We start from the raw sequence: 20121 nt of genomic DNA, 5'->3' as shown, positions 1-20121 counted from the left end.
TACCGTGTCTTTGTTCAAGCCTGCATGAATGTGTACTGTGGAGCTGAGTCGTTAACTCTTTGTTGCCCGGCTTTAATGTTGAAAGCATGAGTCTGTTACTTGTTCTATTTTTATATGAATATTTTTGTGGGAACCTTGAATCATGTTTTGGGGGCGAACTAGTTGAACCTGCATGTGTTCCTTAGAATTGGGACAGAAAATTTGACACAGATTTTGGTACTTTGAATTCATAACTTATTACAGGAATCAATGTTCTAAGTTTGGAGTTGAATCAGTGTGAAAAGTCATTGTTGAGTCTATTCATTTCAATTTAAGATTGTGCACCCAGGAATGGGATATATAATTGAATTATATTTTAAGTTAAAGTTTTATTTTTATTTTAAATGTTGGTTTGGCAACTGTGAAAAGGCAATCAACAATTTTCTAAGAGATAAGCTTCAGCATTGAAGATCTGAAGATGTCTGGCAGAAATTCAATTTGAAGTTTAAAATATTGCTTTAATTGGACCAAAGTTTAAAATCTGTTCTTTTTTTTGCAGTTTAAATTTAGGACATGTCTTATTGACTGTTGTTAAGTAGTAAAGGTCAGGGATTGGGCATTGTTTTAAGAGAAAGAAGGATAAACAAAGGAGATGTTTAAATGTTTAAAGTTTGTGGAAGAATCTTTTATTTTAAGAATGTTGAATAACTTTTTCTTTAGTTTTTGGGTTTTATTACAATCATTTGAAAAGATGCCTGAAGAAAGAACAATAGAAAAAAATTGATGTAATGTACCTTTTCTTTAAAAAAGCACATGCTATTCTGTCTATGTGTAGTTAATGAATGTTGTAAGTTAATAAGTCTGAATTAAGTTTATACTATTAAGGTTAACTATCCTGTTAAGTTGTGGTGGCCACAATGAACTTTCAAGTGTATTATGTTAAGTTGAGGGAGTCTTTAATTACAAAAGATGCTAAAAGTTTGGAAACAATTGGAGTTTAATCTAAAATGCTGTCTTTCCTGATGGAGATGCCTTCCTTTGAAGTTGATAAAGTTACTAATGATTTTGTTGTTTTAAACCCTAAGGATACCAAAAGAATTGAAAAACAACCAGTTTAAAATGGAATTTCTTTCTTTATCAAACGAGAAATTTTGTTCTAAAAGCTACGTAAAGTAACGCATCTGAGAATGTTTGGCTCCACCCCCTTGGAGAACTGAGGCCACAGCAAGAGATCCAGCAGCTTTAAGAATTTAAGAACATAACTGCAAACAACAAATGTCACAGCATCTGTTATCTATGAGACAAAGTGCTTGCGAAAGAGAGACAGTTGCAAGCACTTCTGTCTTTAATGTAAAACAACAAGCACTACCACCAGGTCTGGGCATAAGAAATTGGAATTGATAAACAAAATTAAAGTGATATGAGTGGTTATTTAAAGCACTTATTTAAAGGGAAATTCATCTGACATTTAAGGGGACAATCAAATTTTTAGAAACCTAAAATAAAAACAATCTAGGTCGTTCCTAAGTATAAAAAACAAAGTTTCTTTTGGGGAGATATTAAATGGAACATTAATAAAACCTGTCACCCAGCAACACTGTTATTTAAATTTGGAATAATTTGAGATATTGAAAATCCAGTGTAATTTAGCAACTTACTTTAACAAATTAAAATGTCATCTAAGATAGAAAAAAAATATGGTAATGCCTGGAATCAAATGGGAATGTTTGATTTATGTTTTAAATAAATATGACTGTACAGTTTCTCCACGGCTCGTGAATGAAATATCATTATAATTAATGGGAATTGGCAATTAGATCTGACTGATGCAGGAGCTAATCAGAATTCAAATCATTAAATTAATATAGTGTAGAATTTCCAAGAAACCTAGAACTTTCCAATGAAAGTCAGGAAAGTGTAGATCAGACTGGTACTTTGATGTTTTTCCCTTGGAGATATTTGTATCCTTGCCAATTAGTTTTTTTTAAAGAGAGCTACATTTGAAAGTCTGGCCATGACCCAAGATATCAGGACCCTGCAGGGGGTGGTAACTGAAACATCTCAGACAGACACCACCAGCTCCCCCCGACATTTTGATCTTTTGATAAGATCACCTGAGAGTTGAGAGTGTGAGGCATGATATTGTGATACTGGTGTAAGTATGCAGATGTGATTTGTTACATGTAGTGCAACTGAACTACTGACAGGAAGGATGATGAGACTGCTAGGGTATGTTGTAGTAGGTAGTGAGGAAGTAGGACCCGCGAGAAAAAGGGTTAAAAGATTTGTAAAAGAGCTGTGCAAACAGGAGGTCAGAGATCAGCAGATAATACAGGATGTAGAAATGGACATGAAAGAGAAACAGGTGAAGGTGCCTAGTGTAGGAGATAAAGTAGTGGGAAAGGTAATGCCTGAGAAACTGGGGTTTGCACCTAGGTGGATAGGACACTATGAGGTAATAATGACCAGTGCCTGTGTGGACATTAGAGGGAAAGGACACTGGAAACACTGGACGCAGTTGAAACATGTAACTGACTGATATTGTTTTGCAGAATTTAATCCCAGCTGACCAGTGATGACTGGAAGGCCCATTATATCTTACAGATTGCTATTCACAATACTAATGCTCCTGGGACTGGGAATCTGGGAAGGTTCAACGTGCCAAGCAACAAATGGATCATACCACAATAGCTCAACAGACCTCAAGACCATAGGGATCAATGAAGACAACACCGACGCCAAGGATACAATTAACGGACGCCCCCCCCCCCCCCCCCCCCGCCCCCCAACCTTTGTCCAACCCTAAACCCTGGGCCAGAGAATGTGCTAGTGTTGACAAAAACTAGAAAGACTTTGTATGAAAATGTATACAATGAGCTGGTACCGGTTGTCCGAAACATTTCTGACATTAAATTACCTCAATGGTGTCCGACAGAAACCCGAACATTGTATGAGGCCTTAAAACAAGTAATAACACAGGTATCTTGGTTCAATGCTGGGGGGTAGTGGGGATGTGGGGGTCGACCAAGGGGTGCACTCCCTGCTCAGGGGAGGTACAGATGAAAACGTAATCTATTGAATGATGCTGCCACGTTATTTAGCATGGGAACTTCAGTCGTAAATTCGATTGACTTGGCTTCGGTTGACCAATAGGTCTGCACACTAAACACCCAACTTAAAGTTAAGATTGGTCAAGAAGGTAAGAGTGCATGGGATCTAGGGCAATTTGGCAAATTGGATCCAAAATTGGCTCAGTGGCAGGAGGCAGAAAGTGGTCAAGGGTTGTTTTAGCAAGTGGAAGCCTGTGACCAGTGCTGTACCGCAGGGATCGGTGCTGGGACCCTTGCTGTTTGCAGTGTACATTAATGATTTAGACATGAATATAGGAGGTACGATCAGTAAGTTCACAGATGACATGAAAATTGGTGGTGTCGTAAATAGTGAGGAGGAAAGCGTTCGATTACAGGACGATATAGGTGGGCTGGTAAGATGGGCAGAGCAGTGGGAAATGGAATTTAATCCTGAGAAGTGTGAGGTGATGCATTTTGGGAGGACAAACAAGGCAAGGGAATATACAATGGATGGTAGGACCCTAGGAAGTACAGAGGGTCAGAGGGACCTCGGTGTACTTGTCCATAGATCACTGAAGGCAGCAGCACAGGTAGATAAGGTGGTTAGGAAGGCATGTGGGAGACTTGCCTTTATTAGCCGAGGCATAGAATATAAGAGCAGGGAGGTTATGATGGAACTGTATAAAACACTAGTTAGGCCACAGCTGGAGTACTGTGTACAGTTCTGGGTACCATACTATAGGAAGGATGTGATTGCACTGGAGAGGGTGCAGAGGAGATTCACCAGGATGTTGCCTGGGCTGGAGCATTTCAGTTATGAAGAGAGACGGGATAGACTTGGGCTGTTTTCCTTAGAGCAGAGAAGGCTGACGGAGGGGGGGATCTGATTGAGGTATGCAAAATTATGAGGGGCATTGATAGGATAGATAGGAAGAAACTTTTTCCCTTAACGGAGGGGTCAATAATCAGGGGGCATAGATTTAAGGGAAGGGGCAGGAGGAAAAAGTTTTTCACCCAGAAGGTGGTTGGAATCTGGAACACGCTGCCTGAAGAGGTGGTACAGTCAGGAACCCTCACAATGTTTAAGAAGTATTTAAATGAGCACTTGAAACGCCATAGCCCACAAGGCTATAGGCCAAGTGCTGGAAAATGGGATTAGAATAGATGCTTGATGACCAGCACAGACACGATGGGCTGAAGGGCCTGTTTCTGTGCTGTATAACTCTATGACTCGATGACTGTAAAGTAATCCCCAGACTGGGACAGTTGGTCCAGAGCGGGCAGCTCGGTGTGGGTCAAACCCTGACACGGACAGTTCAGGATTTGTTTGTAGTACTTGAGAGTCATGCACGGGCCATTAACGCACTAATTGGCGAGCGGCGTAACATCTCAGAGGATGCAGTTAGGAATGATGTCTGCAGCACTTATGTATCTTGGATACTTGAGCAGACTTGGGAGAGCTTGAGACAGCTCCATGAGGGTGAAGTTCTCCTATGGATATCAAGCACCCATTTATCCAACTTGTCTCGTCTCCAGAACCAGGACCTGACTGGTTGCCAGCTCAGAGGTTTAACACATGTGTATAAAACTGATGAAAAATGCATTGTCAATAACAGCCTATTGATAGGTGTGGTCTTGGCAATCACGGTTATACCAGAATCAATCAATACACAGTAAAACCCTATATGAAGTAGAGAACATTGGGGTAATAAGGGAAGATTTATTACGTAAGACATCATAGAATACTGCCATACGCTGTAGAAATAGAGGTCGAAATGATAGGTATTACTGTAGATAGATGTTGTATAGGAGCCTGTGCTGTAGTGTCTCCAAATCCAATATATATATAACTGAAAAGGCAAAATGTGGATTTAATGCAACAGTCAATTGTATAATGGAAGCTATACTGGCAGTAATGGAACCGACCCATGTTGCATTTGTGGGAAAAGGGAGATATTGTCTGACTACGACACAACGAGAATATCAATACGAACACAACCGATCCTGTCCGATAACTAATCACATGGTGGGTCTACACCCACAGGTATCACCGAGGGTGGGAAACGTAGAACTTGTGGAGATATATAAGAGGGAAGCTGTCAACCTGCAGGTTACCGAGAGTATAAAGGAAAACCTAACACAGTACTTGAGACAGCTTTCATATCCTATCCCACCACTGCCCACACTCCTCACAGCAGGTACACAGGGTGCACTTTGCATTACAACAAAAAACTAAAGCGCTGGAAGAGGAGGTCGAACAGATCGATGATACCACATGGTTGGAAAATGTGTGGCATTGGGGTTTGAACTTACAGATACCCCCCTGGTTCAGGATCATCTCCCACATCTTGGTTATTGCCCAAGTAGTGATAGTTGTATATTTGATGTGCTTAGTCCACAGGGTCAGGAGGACACACAAGGAAAAGCCAGTAGCACGGGAACATGGGACCTCGGGGATTAGGAAAGTAGGTTGTGAGCCCTTACTACAGGACTGACCCATAGAGACAGTGTGGTCAATTGCCTTTGCGGCCCTAAGCTGGATACCTGGCCAGTATCAAAGAGTGGCGGAGAGCAATGAGAGTTGAACACATCACTGTTCAGGTCTGCTGATCATCTTGGGCTGGGCCAAGGGCCAAAAGGGGGGACTGAAGGGGTTAAGTAGAAACAAGTTGAGTTTTAGAAAAGCATCTCAGCGGAATTTAACAGTCAGGTTGAGAAAAGAAACAAACATGCTGCTAGTGTAAAGGGCAGGATTAGGGCATGAGGATTGGAGCCGGGGCCTTGAGGGGGCCACTGTTTCCGTGGAAGGTTGGTGTGATGGGAAACAAAGAGATAATAGTCTTGGGAGGGAGCCATCTGGTATGCATATTGGTAAGGCTGAGGATGTGTGTTCATTGGAATGTGTAATTAATCACCATTGTTTTATAATCAATCACATCAATCATCTGTTGTTTGAACACATTGCATGATAAGAATGGTATATAAGTTGGTGGTCTTGAATGTAAAGTCAGAATATTACCTCGTAATACCCGAGATGGTATCTCTCCCTGCATACGCTTGAATAAATGATCGAATAACTTGTACCTGAGTCTCCTCGTGTTGTGATTGAGTTGCCCCACAACATGTCCGACACCAAGAACTCAATACTATAGAAAGCTGAGAGCAGTATAGAAAGTGGAGGGGTGAAATCAAAAAGGAAATTAGGAAAGCAAAGAGATGGCATGAAAGAATATTGGCAAGCAAAATCAAGGTGAACCCAAAGATGTTTTATCAATACATTAAGAGTAAGAGGATAATTAAGGAGAGAGAAGGGCCCATAAAAGACCAAAAAGGTAACCTATGTGTATGGGCGGAAGGTGTTGGTAAGGTTCTTATTGCATACTTTGCGTCTGTCTTCACAAAAGAGGGGGGCAATGCAGATATTGTAGTTAAGGAGGAGGAGTGTGAAGTATTGGATGTGATAAACATAGGGAGAGAGTAAGTATTAACGGGACTAACATCCTTGAAAGTTGATAAATCACCAGATAAAATGTACCTTAGGCTGTTAACAGAAGCAAGATAGGAAATAGCAGAAGGTCTGACTATCATTTTCCAGTCCTCGCTGGATACAGGTGTGGTGCCGGAGGATTGGAGAACTGCTAATGTTGTACCTTTATTTAATAAGTGGGTGAAGGATAGACTGAATAATTACAGGCCAGCCAGTCTAACCTCAGTAGTGGGTAAATTATTGAATTCTATTCTGAGAGACAGGATAAACTGTCACTTAGAAAGGCACCGGTTAATCAAGGATAGTCAGCATGGATTTGTTAAGGGAAGATCTTGTTTGACCAACTTGATCGAATTTTTTGAAGAAGTAACAAGGAAGATAGATGAGGGTAGTGCCATTGATAAGGTCTACATGGATTTTAGCAAGGCTTTTGACAAGGTCCCACATTGCAGACTGGTTTAAAAATTAAAATCTCATGGGATCCAGGGAAATGCAGCAAGGATACAAAATTGGCTCAGTGGCAGGAAACAAAGGGTAATTGTTCTTGGCTGTTTTAGTGACTGGAGGGCTGTTTCCAGTGGTGTTCTGCAGGGCTCAGTACTGGGTCCTCTGCTTTCTGTGGTGTATATCAATGATTTGGACATAAATATGGGAGGCATGATCAAGAAGTTTGCAGACGACACAAAGATTGGCCATGTGGTAGATAGCGAGGAGGATAGCTGTAGGCTGCAGGAAGATATTGATGGACTGGTCAGATGGGCAGCAAAGTGGCAAATGGAATTTAACCTGGACAAGTGTGCGGTGATGCGTTTGGGGAAGTCAAGCAAGGCAAAGGAAGGAATACATGATTAATGGGAAAATACTGAGAAGTGTAGAGGAATTGAGGGACATTGGAGTGAATGTCCACAGATCCCTGAAGGTAGCAGGACAGGTTGATAAGGTGGTTAAGGAAGCATATGGAATCCTTTCCTTTATTAGTCGAGGTATAGAATATAAGACCAGGGAGGTTATGTTGGAACTGTATAACTCATTGGTTAGGCCACAACTTGAGTATTGTGTGCATTTCTGGTCACCTCATAACAGAAAGGATGTAATTGCACTAGAGAGGGTACAGAGGAGATTTACGAGGATGTTGCCAGGACTGGAAAAATGAAGCTATGAGGGAAGATTGGATAGGCTGGGGTTGTTCTCCTGGGAAGAGAGAAGGCTGAGGGGAGATTTGATTGAGATGTACAACATTTTGAGGGGCCTGGATAGAGTGGAGGTGAAGGGTCTATTCACCTTAGCAGAAAGGTCAGTGATGAGGGGGCATAGATTTAAACTGATTGGTAGAAAAATTAGAGGGGAAATGAGGAAAATCTTTTTCACCCAGAGGGTGGTGGGGGTCTGGAACTCACTGCCTGAAAGGGTAGTTGAGGCATAGATATGCACCTCAAGTGCCATAATCTGCAGGGCTATGGACCAAATGCTGGAAGGTGGGATTAGAATATGTGGATCGTTCTTTGGCTAGCACAGACATGATGGGCCAAGTGGCCTTTTCTGTGCCTTAAAATTTCTATGATTCTATGATGGATCTCGGGAATGCACAAGATGCCAGATTTGGAGTAGTGCAGAGATCTTGGAGGGTTGCAGGTCTGGTTGAGATTACAGAGATAGGGAGGGGTGAGGCCACTGAGGGATTTGAAAACAAAGGTGATAATTTTAAAATTGAGGCATTACTTAACCAGGTGCCAATGTAGGTCAATGAGTGCAGAGGTGTTAGATGAATGGGACTTGGTGAAAGTTAGGACATGCGCAGGAAAGTTGTGGATGACCTCAACTTTATGGAGGTTAGATTGTGTGCATTAGAATAGTCAAATCTAGAGGTAACAAAGGCATGGATGAGGGTTTCAGCAGCAGATGAACTGAAGCATGGGCAGAGTCAGGCAATGTTACAGAGGTGGAAATAGGCAGTCTCGGTGATGGTGCTGAAAACCATTATCAGCTAAAATAGGAGCCAGGGATGTTGGGTAGGATTTTTCAAAATTCCCTAGATTCTAGAATAGTCCCAGCAGAATGGAAATTAGCAAACATAACTCTGCTTTTCCAGAAAGGAGGGAGAGAGAAAACGGAACTACAGGCCAGTTAGCTTGACATCAGTCAGCAGGAAAATACTGGCATCTATTATTAAGGAAGTCTATTATCAAGGGGAGGGGGATCTATTCATGTCCTGTGGAGGGAAAGGGGGATCTACTCCTGTCCTGGGGAGAGGATGGTGGATTTATTTCTGCTTTGGAGAGGAGAGGGGGATTTATTCCTGTCTCGGGGGAGGGGATATATTGCTCAGTGGGAGGAGGGGGAATGTATTCCTGTCTTGGGAGGGAATCTATTCCTGTCTTGGGGGAGGGGGAGCAGGTGGAGATTTATTCCTGTCCCAGGGAGGGAAAAGGGAATCTATTCCCCTCTCGGGGATGGGGAATGTGAGAATGAGAGAAGGGAATTCCAAGACATGGACTGACCAAGTTGCAAGAGGGAATACACACTGGTAACCACCATGATGAATCACTGGGTGATGGTCATGTGACATGTCCACCATTTGTGTGCTTAAGCTGGTCTTTTTTCTGCAGCAACCAGACAAGCAACTAGAGACTGACAAATGGGGTTCATCCTCCCTTTCTCTCTCCAATGCACCTTGCAAGTTTTGAACCCTGCCTGCTGGCTGTAATCACCGAGGCATATCACTACTGTAGATAGAAACCCCTGAAGGAAATCATCTGCATTACTGTCTCCAGGGGAACCACTGAAATGACTGTCTACATCTTCAAACTGGAAGCCTCAGGACCACCAAATTCAGCATGAAGCCAGCCGAGTCACCAACCTCCACAGACCGTATACCCCTGTCATTTTCTGGACTTTAATTCAACCAATCTATCATTTCCCACTCTGTAACCTATTTTTGTGCGTGTCTAAACTCCGAGTGTGTGTGTGTGTGTGTGTGTGTGTGTGTGTGTGAAAGTTGGAGCATAGTTTATTACTTCACATAGATCAGTTTAAGTACAATAAAGCTAACTTTTTTTTTGCTAAACTTGAGAAAACCTATCTGATTGGTTCTTTTTATGATCATTGCACATAAATAGTAAACCACTCTCACAAGGAGAGGAACAAGAGGGGAGCCATTTGACCCCTCCTCAGCTGATAATAACACCCATTAAAGTAAAATGCTCAGACCAGTTACTGGAGGAACTGACACCAGTGAACCCAGCAAAGTATTATCGGCAGATCTGAATCAGTAATAAACATCCTTTGAGTGATTCTGTCAGTTCTTCACCATCCACTAAGTACTCTTAACAATAATATTTTTAACACATTCAAAATGCAATATAGTTAAATAACTATGGGTAAAAAATCAGAAAATGTATTACTTATCCCTCAATCACATCTAAAAATATACCTTATCTGGTCATTTATTTCTTTGCTGCTGATTGGAGCTTGCTGTGCGCAAATTAGCTGCTATGTTTCCTATATTTAAACTGTGCATTTAAAAGTACTCCATTGGCTGTAAAGCACTTTGGGATTTTGCAAAAAGTGCTACATAAATGCAACTTTTTAATATAATTATCTTGCATTGCTGTATAAGACCAGTCCCTTTCCGTGCTGAAAAATCAAAGATTCTCCTGTCTTTTTTCATTCCTCAGACCTTTCTTGTCACTCTTTTGATTAGAGATACAGCACTGAAACAGGCCCTTCGGCCCACCGAGTCTGTGCCGAACATCAACCACCCATTTATACTAATCCTACACTAATCCCATATTCCTACCAAACATCCCCACCTGTACCTATATTTCCCTACCACCTACCTATACTAGTGACAATTTATAATGGCCAATTTACCTATCAACCTGCAAGTCTTTTCTACAATGCCTCCAATGCTTTAATGTCTCCCTTGTGCATCAATGACCAGAACTGTGTGCAGTGCTCAAGGTATGATCTGACCAGAGCCTTATTAGATTATCATTTGTTACAAGGGAATGTCACTCAGATAGAGACCCAGCACTTTTTTCTCTGCTTTTCCCTGGACATTAACTTGTCCAAAACTGGCACAGCTAAAGTGGATCTTAGACACCTGGTTTTAAGTGGAGACCTAACCTCAAGTTGAGTTGCTTTTATACTGATACTTATTCAATTGGGATTTCACAAGACAAGCATCGACGAATGTGGGGATTTACATGGCTAAACACATTATTATAGAATGTGGCATCTACAAATCTCCAGGGGATTAGAGAGCCTGAAGACAACACTTGTCTCCACTAATCTAAGCAAATCGTGCCAGTTTTATAAATGTACTTCTGATACTGTGAACTCTACAGAGGTTGGGTCATTTTAATTGGAATTCTGGTGAAACTGAACATACAGGTCTTCCTGCTGGGGCATCCTAAGTCTGGGACCTGGGCTGTAGGAATCTGGATTTTAGTAATGGAGGCAGTAAGGTTCCAGATAAAGATATGAACAATTATTTTTAAACAGTGGGCAAAAATTTGTTTTAACCACCCAGAAAAGTTTAAGAGAATAGGGATATAAAATTAAAATAGTGTCAAATATTTAACAAGGACCTCCATTTATAAAACTCTTCAATGCAGCAAAATTTCCCATTGCACAAAGGTGCAATGAATAAATGGACACTGAGCCAATGTAGGAGATATTTGTAGGGGGCAACAAAGAGGTTGATTTAAGTGGTTGGTTTTAAGAAGTGGAGAGTGGAGATGTTTGGAGAGGGAATTCCATAACTTAGGGTCTAGTCTAAGATTAGCTGAAGACCAATGGTGGGACCAATGGGGTGGAATGCATAAGAGGCCAGAGTTAAAGGACTGAAGAGTTTGGTGGGGAAAGAGATTGAATGGCTGGAGGAGAACTTGTTCAAAGAATAATTCACAAAAGAATGAACTTCCTTTGAGAGGGCTGAGGTTCAATCCCCAGGTGAAAGAGAAGATCAGGAAATGGGATTAGTTAAATTGGATCATTTGATATGGAGTTGGTGCCGAGGCGCTGAAATGGTCTCCTCCTCTGCTTAAATTTCTATTTCTTGGGCCAGTTATAGATATAAGATAAGAAAAAACTCAAGAACCTACATCAAGGAGAAACAATGAGAAGATAGAGATTAGTCATAAAAAAGGGTCTGCACATAAATTAGAGAGAATTGCTAATGGACTGCATGCAAGGATTTGGGACTTGAATGAGTCAGTCAAGGTGGTTCACACTCACCCCCAGCTTCCACCTTCACTCTCAGGGTGCCGTTACGTTACTTTTGTTGAATTGCTGCAAACTGGCATTGGTTGCCCTTTTATAGAAAAATAGTGGAATAATTCGGGAGACGAGGGAATTTACCAGGTTCATGCAACTGGTCTACCCACACTAGGCCTCAGGGAATGGGTCAGTTTACTTTGCTGTAATTTGCACCAGACCTGAGCTTTGGGAGCCACTGGGAGCAACTTGGGTCTGAGGCAATGTAAGAACAGCTTAAAGCATGGACACCTGAAACTCCTCCAGGAGCTCCCAAGGGCTGTAGCATAGATCCCACCCCACACCACTTTCATCTATTACCAAATGCATATGAGTTCTTAGGGAGAGAAAACTTGCTGATTCAGAAAGTGGGTACCTTAGATTAAAAATGCACTTTAACTTGCCCCATTTTACTTTATTGAGAACTCAACTTACGTTTCTGGAAAAAAATGTGAAGTATATAACTTACTTAAATTGCACCAAATTTTACTCGGTAATTATCCTACATCTGTGAAATACTTTAATTTTCCAATTGTTTCCCAGGGCTGCTCATCCTACACGTTCCCATTAACTGCAGGGAGTGAAAGAACATTGCAACAGCAGTAGACAATTTTGCCCCTTAAGTCTGTTCCACAATTCAAATAGAACATGGCTGATCTGCACCTTAACTTCAATTTCCAGCCTCTGCTCCATATTCCTTGATATCTTTACCCAACAATAATCTATCAACCACTGTTTTGAAAGCTTCAGTTGACCCCCAACATCCACATACTTTTGAGAAGGAGGATTTCAGATTTCCACTACCCATTGTGTGAAAAACTGTTTCCTGGTCTTTCTCTGAACTAGCCCTGTCTTTTTTCTAATTTCAAGACTATGCCCCTGTGTTCTTGAATTCTCCACCAGAGGAACTAATTTCTACCTATCTATCCTATCCAATCCAATCCTTTTTAACATTTTAAACACCTCATTCAGATCACACTCAATTCCAGATACTGGAGGATACAAGCCAAGATCATGCAGGGCTTCAGAAAAATATCCGATAGCAGCCGAGGTAAGGTTCTATTTCCCAATATTGCTTTATTAATATTTTATGTTTAAAATTTTCATCATTACTACCTGTATTTTAACAGTTTTTAAGAGTGTGTTTAAGTGAATGAAGTGAAGGAGGCAGTAAAGGTGGACTGAACTACTTATGGTGAGAAAGATGAAAATTCTGGAGGTAGCAGGTTTACTCATTGACAGCCCCAGTGGGCTAAAAGCTAAAGATTTAAGTTTCTGATTAAATTACTGGTAAATATAATTTCCTGTTTTGTCAACTGCAGGAGGTTTGTTAATCTGATAACTGTTGAGCACAGGAAGTCATAAGCCATGCTCTGAACAGAATGAAAGCATAAAATAACCATTTGTCATTCTGTAGAATATTTCATAGAATAAAAGTTTTCCACATTTTTGCTTAAAATAGCCCTCAATATAAAGACAGATGGTCCCCATAGCCCTACCTTTCTTTTTCCTTTTCAAGTATTTATCCCATTTCCTTTTGTAAATTACTATTGAATCTGTTTCCACTGCCCTTTCAGGCAGCGCATTTCAGATCACAACAACTTGCCATGTAAAGCAATTCTCCTCAACTCCCTCTGTTTCTTTTGCCAATTATTTAAAATGTGTCCTTTGGTTACTGACCTTCCCGCCACCGGAAACAGTTTCTCCTTATTTACGCGATCAAAAGCCCTCATGATTTTGAACTCCTCAATTAAAGCTCTCCTTAACCTCCTGTGCTCTAAGGAGAGCAATCCCAGCTTCTTCAATCTTTCATCCCTGGTAAATCTTTTCTGCACCCTCTCCAAGGTCTTAACACTTCTGAAAGTGTGGCTGAACTAGTATTTGATAAAGGTTTATCATAACTTCCTTGCTTTTGTACTATTCATAAAGGGACCATACCTCACACAGGAGAGAGAGAGAGAGCGAGAGAGCGAGCACGGGAGCAAAGTGGAGATTTAAAAAATGCGCCAAAGGGTCAGAGGCTGGAGAGAGAGAGAGCGGCAGGAGAAAAGCAAGAGAAAAAAATCAAAATGTGATATGAGTGATGTCACAATCAACAGAGAGAGAGCAGGGAAACTAAAAGCCGGCTGGGTGAGTATACCAGTAATTTTTAATTTAATATAAATCAAATATGAAATAAGACTTGATCAATTCATTAGTATATAAACAAAAAACTAGGGTGGATTTTATAATTTATCACACAGTGAGAGAGAGAGACCAGCAGGGAGTGTATTATTAGTGAGTGTGTTCAAATTAGGACCTGGGAAATTAAAAATATTCAGCTGGGTAGCGTAACAGCAAATGTTGTAATAAGAGTGTAAACACAGAGCAGGACTAGAGGTATTAATTAAAATTGATAGTTTAAAAAGGTTACTAATTAGATTGTTAAAAACGGGACTGAGTGTGACTTGAATGGAGTTCGGTGAACTGAGGAAGTTAGGGAAGGAGGTGCCTCTTTGCTTTTTTTTTACTTTTTCATCCTATAGGATTTGGTTTTTACTCTACTACGGGAGAAGAAGCTATCTGTTTGGTGAGTATCTGGTAAGTGGTTAAGGTCTATTCTATTTCTAAGGTTTAAAATAGTATATGAACTGGTAGTAAGGTTAATAATATATAAAAGGAAACAAAATGATAGAATAAAATAATTAAGTAACTAATTAAAACACATTAAAGATGGCAGGACAAATGTTGTGTCACAGCTGCAGCATGTGGGAGCTCCAGGATGACAGTGTGCTTCAGGGCAAACACGTCTGCAGTAAGTGTTTGCAGCTCGAAGAGATTTGGATCAGAGTCATTGAGCTGGAGGCCGAGCGACAGACAGGGCGATGCATCAGGGAGGGGCAAAGTTACCTGGACACTTTGTATCAGGAGGCAGTCACACCCTTTAGGATAGGGTTTTCTGATTTGGTCAGTAGTCAAGGAAAGGAGAGTGTGGCTGCAGCTGAGGCAGGTAACAGGACCCAGAAGACAGGAATGCAGGAGCCTCAGCCTTTGCGATTGTCCAACAAGTTTGAGGTTCTTTCATCTTGTTTGGATGAGAGTAGGGGCTGCAGGGTGGATGAGCTAACTGACCATGGTACAGGAAGCCATTCAAGTGGTGGAGCAAAAATGAAGGTAGTGGTAGTAGGGGACAGTATAGAGAGGGGGATGGACACTGTTCTCTGCAGCAAAGAGCGAGAGACCAGAAGGCTGTGTTGCCTGCCCAATACCAGGGTTCGGGATATCTGCTCAGGGCTGGAGAAGAACTTACAGTGGGAGGGGGAGGATCCAGTTGTTATGGTCCATGTAGGTACCAACGACATAGGCAGGACAAGGAAGGAGGTTCTCCATAGTCAGTATGCAGAGTTAGGCACCAAATTAAGAAGCAGAACCTCAAAGGTAATAATCTCTGGATTATTACCTGAGCCACATGCAAACTGATATAGGGCAAATAAGATTAGAGCAACAAATGCATGGGTCAAAGACTGGTGTGGTAGAAGTGGGTTCTGGTTCATGGGGCACTGGCACCAGTACTGGGGAAAGTGGGGGCTGTACTGTTGTGATGGTCTACACCTGAACTGTGCAGGTGCTGGTGTTCTAGCTGGGGCCGCATAACTAGGGAAATAGAGAGGGTGTTAAACTAAATAGTGGGAGCAAGGGATCAAATTTGGGAAGATGTGGTAAATCAAAGAGTAGAGACAAGGTAAGAGAAAAAGATATTAATATGGGAAATGATAAACAGACCGTGACAAGAAGGGATAGCGAGTAGGAATCTAAGAGTAAATCAGCAGTCAAGGCTAGACGTTATAAAAATAATAAAAGGACAAAACTAAAGGCTCAGTATCTGAATGCACATAGCCTTTGAAACACAACAGATGAACTGATAGTGCAAATAGAAATAAATAAGTATGATCTGATAGCCATTACAGAGACGTGGCTGCAGGATGATATAGATTGGGACCTGAATATTGAAGCATAGATTACTTTTAAGGACAGGAAGCTAGGAAAATGTGGAGAGCTGGCTCTGTTGATTAATGATAGTATTAGTGCAGCAGAGAGGGATGACCTAAATTCAGGAAATCAGGATGTAGAAGCAGTTTGGGTAGAGATGAGAAATAATAAAGATACGAAGTCACTCATGCGACTGGTGTATAGGCCCCCTAACAGTGGGTACACAATGCGACAGAGTATGAAGGGTACTTGTCAGAAAGGTGTGGTGATAATCTTGGGGAATTTTAATCTGCATATAGATTGGGAGAATCAGATGGGCAAAGGTAGCCTAGATGATGAGTTCATAGAATGGTTTCAGGATAGTTTCTTGGTATAGCACATTCCAGAGTCAACCAGAGAGTAGGCTAGACTAGACCTGATATTGTGCAACGAGATAAGATTAATTAATGACCTCATAGTGAAGGCACCCCCGAGGCAACATCGATCATAAGATGATTGAACTTTATGTTCAGTTTGAAAGAGAGAACAGTGGGTTCAAGACTAATATTTTACACTTATATAAGGGCTATTATGAGCTAGCTAAAGTGAACTGACAGATTAGGTTAAGGGATAGGTCAATAGAAATGCAATGGCAGACATTTAAGGGGATAGTTCAGAAAACACTGAATAGATACATTCCAATGAGAAAGAACAATTCCAAGGGGAGGACCCACCATCCACAGCTAAGAAAAAAAAATAAAGATAGTAACAAACTTAAAGAAAAAGCATATAATTGCGCAAAGATGGGTGGCAGGTCAGAAGATTGGACAGAATATAAAAAACAGCAAAGAATGACTAAAAGATTGATAAGGAGGGAAAAATTAGAGTAGGAGAGAATGTTAGCTAGAAATATCAAAGTAGATAGTAAGAGTTTCTATAGCTAGTTAAAAAAGAAAAGAGTTAACAAAGTTGGTCCGATACAAAGTGAGTGTGGGGAAATAATAAGGGAAAATAAAGAGATGGCAGATAAATTGAAAATGTGTTTTGCATTGGACTTCCTTATAGAGGATACAAGTAACATCCCAGAAATAGCTGTAAATCAGGGAATGGAAGGGAGGGAGGAACTCAAGAAAATTACAATCACCAGGCAAGTGGTAACTAGCTAATTGTTGGAGCTGCAGGCTGACAAGTCTCCAGGTCTTGATGGACTTCATCTGAGGGTCCTAAAAGAAGTGTCTACTGAGATAGTAGATGCATTGGTTTTAATTTTTCAAAGTTCCCTGGATTCGGGTAAAGTTCCATTAGATTGAAAAATAGTGAATGTAATGACAGGCCTTTCAGCTTAACATCTGTCATAGGGAAAATGTTAGAAGCTATATTAAAGACTTTATAACAGGGCACTTAGAAAAAATCAAAGGTATCAGGCAGAGGCAACATGGTTTTGTAAAAGGGAAATCATGTTTAACCAATTTATTGGAGTTCTTTGAAGAAGTAACATGTGCTGTGGATAAGAGGAACTGGTGGATGTACTGTACTTAGACTTCCAGAAGGCATTTGATAAGGTACCACATCAAAGGTCATGGTGGAAAATAAAAGCTCATAGTATAGGGAGTAACATATTTTCATGGCTCACGATTGGCTAACAGGTAACAGCTGCATAAATGGGCCATTTTCTGGTTGGCAAGATGTAACGAGTGGTGTGCCACAGGGATAAGTGCTGGTACCTCCACTTTTTACAATTTATATAAACAACTTCGATGAAGCAACCGAAGGTAAGGTTGCCATATTTGCTGATGACACAAAGATAGGTAAGGAAAGTATGTTGTGAAGAGTACATAAGGCGGCTACAAAGGGATATAGATAGGTTAAGTGAGTGGGCAAAGACCTGGCAAATGGAGTATAATGTGGGAAAAAGTGAAATTGTCCATTTTGGTAGGAAGAATAAAAAAGAAGCATATTATCTAAATGGTGAGAGATTGCAGAGCTCTGAGATGCAGAGGAATCTGGGTGTCCTAGTGTACAAATCTCAAAAGTAGCATGGAGGTACAGCAAGTAATTAATAAATCTGATCGAATGTTATTGTTTATTGCGAGGGACATTGAATACAATAGTAGGGAGGTTATACAGGACATTGGTGAGACCATATCTGGAGTACTGTGTACAGTATTGGTCTCCTTATTTAAGAAAGGATGGAAATGCATTGGAAGCAGTTCAGAGAAGGTTTACTAGACTAATATCTGGAATGGATAGGTTATCTTCTGATTGGACAGACTAGGATTGTATCTGCTGGAGTTTAGAAGGTGTAAGCAGTGACTTCATTGAAACATATAAGACTCTGAGGAGTCTTGACAGGGTGGATGTGGAAAGGATGTTTCCTCTTGTGGGAGAATCTAGAACTAGGGGTCACTATTTAAAAATAAGGGGTTCATTTAAGACAGAGATGAGGAGAATTGCTTTTCTCTCAGAGGGTCCTGAGTCTTTGAAACGCTCATCCTCAAAAGGCAGTAGAAGCAGAGTCTTTGAATATTTTTAAGGCAGAGGTAGATAGATTCTTAATAAGCAAGGGGGTGAGAGTTTACTGGAGGTACTCCAGTCAGATCAGCCATGATCTTATTAAATGGCGGAGCAGGCTGGAGGGGCCGAGTGGCCTCCCCCTGTTCCTAATTCAAATGTTCGCAAGTTCGCACACCCCTCACTGTAACAATGTTAACCTCGGCCCCTGAACACGCTCCTGTGTGGTTTTAACAGCAGTTCTCAGCTCATTGCTCATAGCGCAATAAATAAATAACCACATTTTCCGTGACGCTTGTTGTAATGAGAACCTCAACGGCCGCTTTTAGCAGCGGGATAATTCGGCATTCAGTAAAGTTTATTAATAAATTAATTCCTATCAGTAACTCGGTAAAAACTCATCGATATAATGTTTATTTTGCGGGGAGTTTTCCTTGTGATGACTGGTTTTATAGATTAAAGTAATTATTTCACTTTTTGCCGCGTTTCACTTCGTCCATTTGTCCCCGTTAATAAATCCGATCATTTCTGCTTAAATCCCGATTAATAAAATGATTGTATTTAGAGAGGAGGGAAAGGTTATTAAATAGACCACAATAGGAAGAGAGGATGGTAGAATAACGAGCGGTAATCCTTCCTCACTCTACAAACAACTTCCAGCCTGCTCGGTTCTTTTTTAGAGTTTGAATCATTTGCATTTTTAACACAAACGAATGTGTTATAAAGTGAATTAAAAATATTTCAACTTCCAACCCAGACAAGCGCCGTTCGCTTATTCTGAGAGAGGTGGGAAACACTCGCGTTCCTGTTCTGGATCTTGGGGTTACTTCAGTTTAAAACCCCTCCCGAAGCTCCAGGTGTTGAAAATATGTCGTTAATGTGACCGGGAGTTTGCTCGTTAGTTCCTGAGTTTTGTGGGGAAGGAACTTCAGACTTTACTTTGAACTAAGCAACCCTTTAAGTCACTTACCGAACCGCAGGAATGAGGTTCGGGGAGATGCTGAACAAGCCGACAGAGCCTAGGTTCCAACCTGGTCCATATCGGACATTTGTGAATTTCGAAATGATTTATAAATTGTAAAAAAAATCACAAGGCTATGGACTAACGCGTGATTGAGATCTTTGAAAAGTCAGTACAATTAACAGTCAGGCACCGGCATTCCAGACATTTAAAGTAGAATTTTACCTCGCCCACCCCCGCTGGTAACGGGCACAACGCTGGAGTCAGTGGAGAGTAATATCGCGCCCGGGTGTTATCACCTCCGCCTGGCGAGTTAAATAAACATGATCCCCTCTACACACCGCAGTGTTAACCCCACCACACAGAGTCGGGTCTGAGTTAACATCGGCTAAGGGTCAGCCGATTTAATCATGAACTTTATTTAAATATTCATGGCGATTTGTTATGTACCGAGACTGAAGCTACTTGTGTTAACTAACGAATTTAATCTCTCTAACCACGTCTCTTTAAACTTTTTTGTGTAGAATCTTCGGCCATAAAAAGAACGGCAAAATATAATAAAACAGGTCCAGTCTGTTGAAAGTCGAAGCTGCACCTGCCACTGTCAAACTCTGCTGAAACTATTAACAAATAAAAACATTAATTTGAATCCCGTTGTTAAGGTGCACATGGGGTATAGTAAATATTATAAAAGTTGTGCATGTTTAAATAAATAACTTTTTAAATCACAATCTAAGGGCAACTTTACCGAATTTTATTTCTAGATCTTTTGCTGCAGAAGTCATCATTGTTTCGTCCTAAATTTATCCTTTTAACCATGAAACCCAAACATTCCTATGGATGAACCTGGCTGATTTTTTCAATGTTTCGTAATACGAGAATAACTAACGCTCATCGTCCAGATATAT

The 20121-nt window shown here is 40.9% G+C and overlaps 1 long non-coding RNA gene across 1 annotated transcript; it reads left to right on the top strand.

Moving 5' to 3' along the window:
* Window positions 1-12674: 12674 nt before the first annotated feature.
* On the top strand, window positions 12675-19908 carry LOC137369672 (uncharacterized). Its single transcript, XR_010974996.1, has 3 exons — window positions 12675-12844; window positions 13723-13923; window positions 19738-19908. It is a non-coding gene; the product is annotated as an uncharacterized lncRNA (long non-coding RNA).
* The last annotated feature ends 213 nt before the right edge of the window (window positions 19909-20121 follow it).

Source organism: Heterodontus francisci, chromosome 5 (genome assembly GCF_036365525.1).
Source record: "Heterodontus francisci isolate sHetFra1 chromosome 5, sHetFra1.hap1, whole genome shotgun sequence".
Taxonomy (NCBI): domain Eukaryota; kingdom Metazoa; phylum Chordata; class Chondrichthyes; order Heterodontiformes; family Heterodontidae; genus Heterodontus; species Heterodontus francisci.
Note: the sequence above shows the minus strand (reverse complement) of the source record. Positions and strands in the feature narration are given on the sequence as shown.